A 12,459-nucleotide genomic window follows, 5' to 3' on the forward strand; every position below is an offset into this window, starting at 1 on the left:
TGCTGAGACATTTTTCTTCCACAACGTTTATTGTAAAAGCTCACAAATATTCCTATAATTCTATCTTTTCTTTTAACACTCTTAATTAGTGTTATATCGATAACTCTTCCAAATATTCTGTTGATATATGTTGATATCTTATTCTGTAACGTAGGCACTTTAGATAAGAACTTGCTATTGATTATGTCGTTTATAGCCATTCTCAACCACGTATGCTTTGGTGCTATAATGACAAATGGGATGATCTCTTTAATTTTTATCAATCTTTTCCATAGTCGGATCATTGATCTCCATGCTACTATACCAACATTTGCACTAAATGCATCGCATCAATTATTCTCACCAGCATCTTCATCCCACGTTGAATTTCCGTATTTTGTCTTTTCTTCAACCAGTGCCCCAAGGACAGTCGTAATAAAAATAAAATATACCATAAATAATCCTAAGAAAAATTACCAACATCACTGTCCGCACACTTGCATCACAGTTTTCTAAATATATTTAAATATGTTTTGTTGCACAGCCTCAAATTGCTAATATATGCTTGTGTCATTTGAATCTTTTCCGAAGATATTTACAGGTCTAAAAGGTTCATCAGTTGAATGACAGATTTACTGCTTGTAAAACTCAAGTGTTCCCAGAGTTGAATTACTGTCTGTAACAAAAGCACTCCCTCCACTTAGCCACTTGATTATTAGAACTATTATCAGTGGTGGGGACGGGTGATAAGCGGTTTCATAGTCTGGTTACTCTGGGAAACGCTACTCCTGTGTTGCACTTTTACCACCACTTTTGTGCGAATGATAAGTCACAGCCCAACGCACTTGGACTGTATGTGCGGTAGCCAGGACAGGAACTAGGAAACGTACTTTCCTACTGAAAATTGGCAAAGGACTAATAAGCAGGTTGTAAAATTCATTTTTTATGAGCATTACGTGACTTATTTCAAAGTTCACGGCTGTTAGTGTAACTTCTAGTATTAGAAGAAGACTTAATGGAAAACGTTAAGATTGAATGGAAAAAAATGTCAATTAGAATGATTAAAAAGGCTTGGTTGGAAACGTTAAAACTAAATTGAGAAAACCCAGCTATCTCTTAATGCAGAATACAATGTTTACATTGTTATCTGACATTTTAACCATTAACGTTACTGACAGGATGGGTGAAGCACAAGTGCTTTTCATATTCCCCTTTATCTGTAATGAGAGTTGTTTGGGAATGGGAGGTTTGTGAGCAGTTAAGCTCGCCCTCTGAGGGCAGTGGTGTTAGCTATGATCAGTTGAGAGAAGAATAGCCTTCGGTCTTTTGTGTTTGTAGTAATCAGTCTCATTGTAATTGACAGCTTGTATGATCAGTGGGTTGGAATGTGAACTTGACTTCACGAAGAATTTTTCTGCAAGATCACGAAGAAGGGAGGAGATGTATGGAGTGCCGGTTTCTCGGTGAGTGAATTTCTTATGAACTACGGTGCATCCAGGATCATCCTAAGGCATTTGTTTTGGATTCTCTGCAATTTTGAAATGTTTGATCTTGAAGTGGGACTCCATGCTGGTGAGGCGTACGTAATGACGACGTATTTCTATCCGGTAAAGTAGCAATTTATTATGTAAGTTCAATTTGCTCTTGTGGTTGATCAATAGGTAGAGCTGTGCTATTACTTTAGAAGATTTGGAGCCAATGGGATTGAGGTGCTTGTTAAAAAGGAGTTTCTTATCCATTAATACTCCAAGATATTTGGTCTCTGATTGCCATGGGATCTTAAGACCGGAGAGCAGGATGTCTTCCTTATTGCAGACCTTTCTTCTTGAAAACACCATGGCTGAGCTTTTAAGGGGGTGGGGGTTCACTTGAATCCTCCAGTTGGTGAACCAGTTTGCTAGATCATTGATACTTCTTTGGAGTCTGATGATTGCTAGGCGAAGGCTGAGCGATCTTGCTAGAATAGCGGTGTCGTCGGCATAAGGGCCGTAGTAGTTGTTCTTGAATTGAGAGGAATATCTGCTATGCAAGTAGTGAAACGTATTGGGGCCAGAAGAGAATTCTGAGGTACTCCCGCCAGAGTTTTGCGCCTTAATGACACATTTCCGTTGAGTTTTACTTGCATGTATCTTTCACTAATATATGCGTTTCACTAGTTTAATTGGGATATTGTTTTCAATTAGTTTGAAGATAAGGCCTTGATGCCAAACCTTATCAAAGGCCTTGGCAACATCCCAAAATACAGCAGGAGTGTGAAGGTGCCAGTTAAAACGATGGGGATATGTTCTGTTAGTCGGTGAATTTGTTGCACAGTGTTGTGAGCTTTGCGAAACCCAAATTGCTCATTTGGGATTATTTTCTGTTTGTCCACTGCTGATTGTAGTCTTGATACGATGACCTTTTCTGTTACTTTGCCAAGACAGGAAAGAAGACAGATGGGCCTGTAGCTTTGGGGAAGTTGTGAGTTATTACCAGGCTTTTTCAGAGGTATAATGTCCTCGATTTTCCAATCTGTGGGAAAGTACTGGAATCTTAAAATGGAATTGGTAATATTAACTAGATGAATTATGGCTTTCCGTGGGAGTAGCTTTTGGTAATTCTATTGGTAATGCCGTCAGGGCCGGAGCCTTTTTGTTCTTCAGATGGGAACTATTTATTATTTCTGTTGGAGATGTGGGAGTGATGGTTTCTGAATCATCCTTAAGCTGTCTTAATGCTTTTCTAACTTTACGCTGAACTTTGTAAATGAGATTGATATTTAAGTTTTCATAAGATGGGCTGCATTGATTTTCCAGATTGTCAATTAGTGCTTCTACTTTTTCTTCATCTGAGTGTGCAATTCCAAGATTGGGCTTTAAAGAGGGAAGGGGTTGTGTCTTTTGGTACGAAGAGATTTTGCAAATTTCCACATGGACTTATCTTCTGGGTTGATTTCCGTAAGTTTGGATTCCCATTTGGAATTCCTGAGCATCTGGAGGGCTTCTCGAACCTGTCTGTTCAGGTTGTTTAAGGTTATTTTGTCCTGCGGGGCTCTAGTGTTGTGATATCGCTTTCTGGCTTTATTTTTGACCCTAATCAGGTCCATTATCTCTTCTGGGGTTCAATTAGGAGCATGGAAGACAGTAGTTTGAGTGACTGATGCTATTGCTGTGTTGATTTGCCTAGTTAAATTGCTTACAGCTTGGTCTATGTCATATTTTTTTACGAATGACAGGGGGGGGGGGACCGATGTGGACTGGGAGAACCTTAGAGAGCTTATCCCATGGTAGGAAAGAATGATGGGGAGAGAGCTGATCTTGAAGTCCTAGCCTGAGCAGGATGGGATTATGATCTGAGTTAAGCTCTTCTAATGTCTCAAGCTAGTATTGATATTTGATGTTTCTGAGGATAACTATGTGTAATACATCAGAACTTCCTGACGGGCCGTAGTGGGTGGGCTCAGTGGGTCCAGCTACTATTGATGAGTTGAGTAACGTGTAGTTGAATAAAGTACGGCCTTTGGAATTGATTGACAAACTGAAACAAGCCGTATGTTTGGAGTTTAGGTCTCCTGCTATAATTATGGAATCCGTGGAGCCGAGGATGGAGTCTAAGTCTGCTGTCAATAGTGGAATGCTGGGAGGATTGTACGCTGCGTAGATTTTGAGTTTGCCTGCGTTATTAGTGTGCCCCTCCACACCTGTCACCTCAAGGTTTAGAGTTTGGGGGGTTGGTCAATAAGTTGTGGCTCAAATAATTTTTAATAAAAATAGCTGTGCCGTCTCCACTAGAGTTAAGTCTGTATGTCCTATATAAAATATAACCTCTTAGTTTTGGGTTGTTTGATAGTCTGAGGTGGGATTCACTGATCAAGATTATGTCTGGGTTGTATCTTTTTGCGAACTCTTGTGGCATTCTGACCAGGTGCCCGTAACCAACGTAACTGTGATCTCTCAACACGGAGAAGCAGCAGTTGCGTATTGAGGGTTCCCGAATTGCAGACCTTCTGACTCTGTCGAGTCTTGTCAGCCCCGCAACCCCTTGAAGGAACATCATTTCAGCCGCTTGGATTCGTGTCCGCATTCTTTCGGTCATTACTCAACTCTCATGACCATAGGTGAGGATGGGGACATAGACTGTATTAAAGACAGCCAGCTTTGCCTTCTGACTTAACTCCTGCTTCAATACTACCGAACGGCCATGCTCCCGCAATATTGCGCTTGCTGAGCCAATCCGAGTATCTAGCTCTACGTCCCAATTTCCACCACTCGTGAATATGGACCCAAGGTATTTCAACTTCTCCACCTGCCTCAGTGGGACTCCACTCACATGTAGAGTGCACTGGTATGGTTCTCTTGAGACCACAAATGTTTCAGTTTTGGCTACACTGATCTTCATTCTGGGTTCTCCACAAACAGCTACAAACCTATCCAGGGTCCGCTGGAGGTCATCTGTGGAAGAGCTAAGCAGGACTAGGTCATCTGCAAAAAAGCAGATGTCCAATCCTACATCTTCAAATTCTGACACACTGACTGCCTCGGCTGTGCCTATCAATCCAGTCCATAAATATTATGAAATGGAGGGATAACGGAACACACCCTTGGCGGAGGCCAACGGAAACTGTGAAAGGTTCAGACTTTGTGCTGTTTACCCTGACACAAAACTCCGGGCATTCATACAGGGACTTTATAACAGCTAATAGTTGGCCACCCACTCCATACTCCTGTGCTACTTGCCAAAGCTTATCCCAAGGAACCCGGTCATATGCCTTCTCCAAGTCTACAAAACATGTGTAGACATTCTTGGCATATTCCCAAGATTTCTCAAAGACTTGCCTTAAAGTAAAGATTTGGTCAGTTGTGCTTCTACCAGGATGAAAGCCACATTGTTCTTCCTGAAACTTTGACTCAACTATGCTCCTGCACCTTCTTTCCAAGCATCTAGCACAATGGTGGTGAACCTTTTTATGTGCGCATGCCAAAAATTTACAAATCGAGTTGCTGACGTGCCAGACAGTTTTTAACATGGAAAAAATTAATAGAAAATTAATTTAACTTAATTAATTAATTATTTTATTTATTTATAATATTTTAAAAATAATTATTTATAATTTTATAAATAATATTTTTTTTATTTATAATATTTATTTATATATAAATTTCTAATGTTATTTAGTGTAAAATTGATTATTGTATTATTAAATTGATTTCATTACGTTGGTTTGAGAAAAATATTTATGCACTGTAACTCAACATCGAAGTTAGCTTAGCTAAGGAAGCAGCAGAAGGATGTCAACTTGTCAGCGAAAGGCTTACCATATTTAATCGAAAATAACTCGCCCTCGCGTATAACTGGCACCCCTAATTTTACTTTTCCAAAAAAAGAAATTAAAAAGTATTGCATATGCCTCGCACGCGAAAACTGTTTAAACGTGTTCATACCGAGGCGATAGCAACTCGCTCCCTGCAGTTAAAACAACACGTCCTCTCCAACAGCCATTATACTGCAGATGCAAGAAAAACAAGTAGTTTTATTACTAAAAAACACAAGTACTAACCACAGCGATTAAACAATAATCTATGTAAAAGCTTCGACTTCTCCCAATGGATCCTATGGTTTGGATTTTCAACTCCATGTTGAGAGAGAGAGAGAGAGTAGAATTCTGCAGTTTGAAAAGACGAATGTGGTCCTGATGTTCCGAAATGCGTTTCTGAACAGATCTACCTGTCTGTCCAAGTAGTAAGACAACTTGCAGGAGCATGGGACCTCATACATGCCAGGTAACATCAGAGGTGAGAGTTTGTCCTTAGGAGAAGGTAACAAGATACTTGCGATGAAATATTTACGTATTAAAAGTTATCACTGTGGGTAGTACGTGTGTTTTTTAGTGATGAATTCACCACAGGTTTCATTATATAAAAAAGTAGTTTTATTGTATCCCTGATTAAGGTACGGAAGCTTTTGCAGTCTGTGTAATATATTTCCCAACAAATAGTGCAATTAGAGACAGCTGGAATAAAAAAGGAGCTAACTAATGAATCGCATGTCCCCCTCTCACAGAAACTATGCTGTATAGACTCAAGTAAAACCATATGGTGCACCAAAAACACAGTATCTAACTAAAAAATATTGTCCAATTTTTCAGTTACATGATACAAGTGTTTGTTTTATTGCATTTGAAATTCTGAATGTCATTATGACAGATAACAAGGGCTAATTTCAAATGAAATTCTACCACGAATTGAAATATGCCATATAATGCATGTGGCTTCCTGTGGCAGCTCAAACGCAAACAAGCAGCAATAAAATTCAACCAAAGATTGAAACTTTGTGTGAGTTTAGCCTACCGATAAAGAGAAGTTCCGTCAGAACGATAAACGACACCCAGTTCGTGAATGTGTTAAAACTAAGAAATATATAGTGAATATTGTTATGACAGTTTCAGATCTTATGGAATTCGATTGAAGAGAATTGGCATTTCGACTCAACAATTGTCGGTTGCTTTTGTCTTTGGATCGGGCGACCTTTTGTTAATACCGCACCTATCATATGCCCATCTTCATAGCTGTTCTCTGGTGTAAAACAAACTTTAACTTGCATGCATTGTAACAATTAAAAAAAAAACTTGAATAATTTCTAAGCGTATAAAAGGATATCATCTGTAAATCGTTGAAGTTCCAGCAAAATTCTCGGACGTGCCACCTCTGGCACGCGTGCCATAAGTTCGCCATCTATGACCTAGCATATACTTTCCCAGGCAGGCTGAGCAGAGAGATGCCACGATAGTCGCTGCAAACTCTCTGGACAAACTGAGCCATCCCAGGTAAACAATCAATGATACCATACTGAGATGCAAGCGCAGGGGATTAACTGCAAGTGCAACCCGCAGTGGACGATCCATCCGTCTACGAATCGTAGACTGCGTGGTTTGTGGACACGAACGTCACCACCCTTGATTGACTTCCAAGAACCCTGATCTCAACCCTATTGAACATTTGCAGGATGAACTGGAGCGTCGAATCAGGTCAAGTGACGTCCGCAGTCTACGATTTCATCACATGCCTACAGGAAGAATGGTCCAAAATCCCCATTGATCGCTATCGTTCGCTTGAAGAAAGTATGAGCCATAGGATTGCTGCAGTCCTCGCAGCGAAGCGAAAGAAGGTCCTACATTTTATTTAAGGTGGACATGGTGGTTTGTTCCTCCCACTATGGTCTCCGTTGACTTCTTCCCAAGTAATTATAGATCTTAATGTTACGATCTATTTTTAGTGTCAGCCTTCATTTAGAAGCCTTTCTAAATGAAGGCTGAGTTTCTGTAACTTTCCGATGGCACTTTTAAAGGCGACTGGCATAGGGAAGATTCTCTATGAAGCTAGGCTTTCACAATTCAGCTTGGAGGATCATTAGGTAGATGAGATGCTGTAGAAGTTTGTTATTTAAGAATTTTTGCATTATTTTTGAAAGGACCGTAAAAAGAGTGGGAAGAAAAATGGCCATAGACTGACTTCCAAATTATGGAGTAAATGCAATTCAATAGAAATATTTGAAAAAAAAAAAAAAGATGCACATTAGGTCTGAAGCGCAAGTTTTGATTATAAAGATAATTTAAGAATTATCTTTATAATAAAATTATAAAATTATTTGTAGCAAGATTTATTTTTGTGATCTCTTTACTGAAAGAGATATCAAGAGGTATTGAGGCCAGTAGGTTTGATTTTGCAATTATGAAATCGTTCCTATTGGCTCTCATCTCAACGTCAGCTTGTCTTCAGGTTGATCTGTTGATACCTTCAAAACTTTTATATAAAAATACTCTATTTTTTATTATGACAATTTAGCTTGAATTGCTTCTCCGTCTGGTGGCCGGGATAAGAATAGCTCCACTGCAGCTCATGCATGTCGTACAAGGCGACTAAAATGGATACCCGGAAAGGATAATGGATGGTAATGAAGTTCTAACTGAGGCTCGCTATTGCTGTTACCCTCCTGTCATGATCAGAGCTCATAGCTCAATAACACCCTATCCTTACATTGTCCTATACAGATAACGGGGAATATGAATCTGGGAATACTCCCAGATTCACAGAGAAGTCAACATTCTTTATATATCTCCTCCCTTCTCCATGATCTAGCAGAAAAGCTCTTCATCAAGGAAAGTAATCATCCAAATCCGCTGATCAAACAAGTTTCGGATTACAATGAAGCGGAATACTACAAATACAAAAGACCCCAAATCAATCTTATGCTCAGCTGAACGCAGCTAATCTCAACGCCCTGACAGGGCGTGCCCTGAGCTCGATAACACTCCACTCAAAGAACCTCCCTCACAAACAAAGGGGAATATGAAAGCATTTGTGTTTCACCGATCAAACCAAGTAACGTTCTGCTTCTGATAGCTTGAAGTTATTTATCATGGCTTCTTCTTCAGCTGGTTGGATCATTTGCAGTGGATGAAACGACATTCTCGAATAAAGATAATAAATTAATTAATGAAAATTAAAATTAAATCGACACTCGGATAAAAATTAATAAACTACAAAAATAGGGGAATTAAATTGCGCGTTTCAAACCATTATCAACTCATCATTTGAGTATTATCGTTGATGACATGGTTGAGTATGGTATGGCTATGGAGTATTTTTTTCCGAAGTTAACTATCACCATTTAAACAAAATTCGGATTTCTTTACAAATTTAAAAACAAACAAACCGTAAGATCTCTTTGGCCAGTGGAACTATAACTCCAGTGGATGCAGAGGGCAGTGCCACTTTCTCAGAAAAGAGCAGTCCCAATTACACCTTCTCCGATTTGAACCTCGTCGATAGGATGCGTACCCGCGCGTGCGCAAATCAATAAAACACGCGCAATTTTTTTATGAAAAAACAGACCACTATGATTTATCGAAAAGCACAGGATTATTAAAAAAATAGAAAAACAGAAAATCATCGTGCCAGATGGGATCTGCAACACTTTACTCAAACGCCTCCTTCACCAAGCTCTTATGATAAATTCAATCATAAATGTAATACTAAGATTCTATGATTCGTTTTTTATACTGGGAACTCACCAATGTTTTCTTAATCCCCCCCACACACACACCTCCATCCATTAGTAAAGCAATGCAATTTCTTCAGAACTATCACCTTATTAATCTTCCGTCATGCGTGGAAAAGGTCCTTTCGCGAATTTAGGATGTTGTATTCAGCAAAGATCATTATACGACACAACAAATACGCAAATTTATTGAATATATCTGCTTAGGATGTGACCATGACAACACCCATTTAAAATTTTTCTGGATATCGCCAAAGTTTCTGAGAAGGTTTGGCACTATGATCTACTCTATAAAGTTTTCAAAACCAAAATTTGCCAGCGCTTTTCATTCTCCTCATTAAATAACCTGTCAATAGTCTCAAACTCATCGTAAAGATTTTGTAGCATTAGATCACAGATATACATCTGAGAGATACATTCATTACTAGTATGTGCTAAAATGCAAGAAAACATAAAGAAAAAAACACTGCAAATATAATTCATGATGGTAGAAATTAAGTGAATATTGAATCCAGCATTATTTCATAGCCGAATATAAAAACTACAAGAGTTTCGTAGCGAATATATAGAAACTAAAAGTTTCGGGGGATGCAAGCATAAGCTATAGTGCCTTATGGGCAACTCGTAGTAAAGGTGGAGCAAGCTCCAGATCTCTTTCCTTAGTATTTTCCATAAATGTAAAGCACATCTTGCAGAGGTCAGCAACCTTTTTAATATGAAGAGCGCAATGTAAAATTTGGAAATTACGGAGGGCTCATGACAAGCATTTTTTCCTCTCATTTCAGGCTTAGAAATTCTATGATTAGTTGTTTTTAAAAAAAATGAGATTTCAAATTTTAACATTATTTTATTTACCTCGCTTTTACAACATATTTTTGTCACATATGAATGAATATAAAATACCATAAAAAATAAAAATAAAAAATGAATACAAAAAGGATATTCATGTTAACAATTAGCATGTAGCTGTCAGACCAGATGCGAGCGCCTTGCTTTATCAATCATAATGACAAATGTATTTGTTTATTATGCAATAATAGCGCGTAATAAACAAATACATTTGCCGTTTGTTTCAATTTCTAAAAAAAAAAATTCTATTTCTAATTTAGAAATAGATATTTCTAAAAAAAGTAATATAGAGAGGTGATCAAGACTTGAGAATTGCTGCAAGAAATGACATAAACCCGAAAAGAGTTTATATCATTTTATAGCAGTCTCTAGCTAAATATTTATGAGTGTAGCTGAATAGAGGGTTCACATTTGAAGCTTATACCGATTAGGTTTGTGCAAAAAGCTAACAGAACAACAGCGCAACTCTATTCTCTCCTAAACAAAAATAGCTATTTGAACACAAGGAACGAAATAGTAATTTCCATAACTGTAATCAGCCTGATGCTAACTCACGGGACATCAGCGTGGGCATAAATGGTACATTAAAATATTAAGAAACTTCAAACGGTTAAGAAAAAATGCCTGCAATTGGATTTCTATATCCTGTTGTTGTCAAACCCAATCATATTCATCGCGAAGCAGATATTCCCCTCTTCTTCACTCCGGATATATAATCATATATAAAAGTGTTAGCTAAGAAATTTTTCGCCGAATCAGACATTCACCCGTATTAAGTCAAGTGATCAATTACAGTGCACAAGACAGGAGAGCCAAATCGGCCCTTATAGATTAACTACATTAGTACTACTACATGGTCTCAACGAGCGGGCTAAATACCCACTAAATCATTCTCATTACTAACTACAAAATAAATATAAGAAGAAAAGAGTCTCGGACCCAATGCTTCAAACAAACACACAGTTAATTCCCAGATAATTTATGAATTGTATATTAGTTGCTTGTTGATAAGGTGGTGTATTACTAATGATGTATTTGTCATATTTCTCGATATTGCCCTTTATTTCTGTAATCATAACAGGCCTGGTTGGCTGAGTGTTTAGCTATCCGCTTTTGATCTGGTTTAAAAAAAAAAAAAAAACTTACTTGCGTCTTCCGAATTTGTATAAGATTTCGAGTAGAAAGCAGGTACACATTCAAATTTTCGAATTGCGAGCGCAAAGGGATCACGTGGTGGCATTCAATAGGATAAAAAACAAACAACAAAAAAAAACTGTGCTAACGAATTGTGTTTGAAGGAAATTCTTTTTTGTGAAGGAATAAAGTTGCATACTTGGATGTCTTGTAATGTCTCAAACACATCATTAGATGATTTCACGCAGGGAAGGATGATTGGAAAGATTGAAGAAGGCCACAGAATTACTGATATTGCTAAGGAGTTTGGAATCTTACATAGTGTTGTATCCAGGCTCTGGGCAGCTTTTCGAAACCAATGGAATGTGTTCCAGACGTTTGCTAAGAGGTCGTCCTCGCTCTATCAAGCAGCATGAAGATAGATTTTTCGTTATAACAGCAATACGTAACCGACTCACCACGGCAGGTCAGACTGCAAGTCCATTCAAGGACAGGTATGCGGATATCTCGAAAACTGTGGCAAGACGTCTGTTACAAGTGGGCCTATACGCCCTACGGCCTGTAGTCTGCGTCCATTTATCCACAATTCGTCGTAGAGTACTTTCAACGGTGTTGTATCCATAAAAATTGGACAAGACAGCAATGGGTTAATGTATTCTTTACAGATGAGGGTCGTTTAAGTCTTTCCTCCGATTCTAGACGACACTTGATCTGGCGTAAAAGTGCTACTGCTTACCATCCCGAGAATGTTCTTGAAAGGGAGATAGATAGGGCGGTGCTGGAGTCATAGTGTGGGAAGGCATTATGCGTAGTGGACGCACAGAGCTACAAGTGCTGGAAAAAGGGACTATGACTGGCGAACGATATTACAACGAAGATCTTCAACGTCATAGTTCGATTGTTCCGTGGTGACGTAGGCGAATTCATTTTATAAATGACAATGCCACACGACATCGTACACGAGCAGTGGAGATACTTCTGGAGACCAAGGATATTAATCGAATCGAGTGGCCAGCACGGTTCCCATAATTTAACCTCATAAGACATCTTTGCGACGCAATGCTGCTCGAAATTCCCTTCCAGAAAACAAACAAGGCCTTACCCTTGCTCTGAAGGAGTGGGTCAGTTGGCCTCAAGAACTCCTAACTCACTTGGTGCTAAGCACGTACGTTGTACATTGTGAGAACTGCATTGCAGTTCGGAGTGAACTTATTCCATACTGAAATATCTCTCAGCATAGTTTTCTGTAAGCACTGTACATGGAAAGTCACGTGGAAAGAAATATGAATCACAGGAGGAGAGCGCAGTGAATATCACTGACCACGATCATGTGATACGACTTCTTCTAACAAAGAATCTTATGCTTATCCTTTTAGTTCTTGGCAACACAATTCCTTGTGTGGAATCAGATCACACAAACGAAAATGCCGGATTGAGCTGATAGGAAGAGAATGCATTTTA

Source organism: Typopeltis vanoorti, chromosome 25 (assembly GCF_054136105.1).
Source record: "Typopeltis vanoorti isolate ZY-2024b chromosome 25, IOZ_Tvanoo_1.0, whole genome shotgun sequence".
NCBI lineage: Eukaryota > Metazoa > Arthropoda > Arachnida > Uropygi > Thelyphonidae > Typopeltis > Typopeltis vanoorti.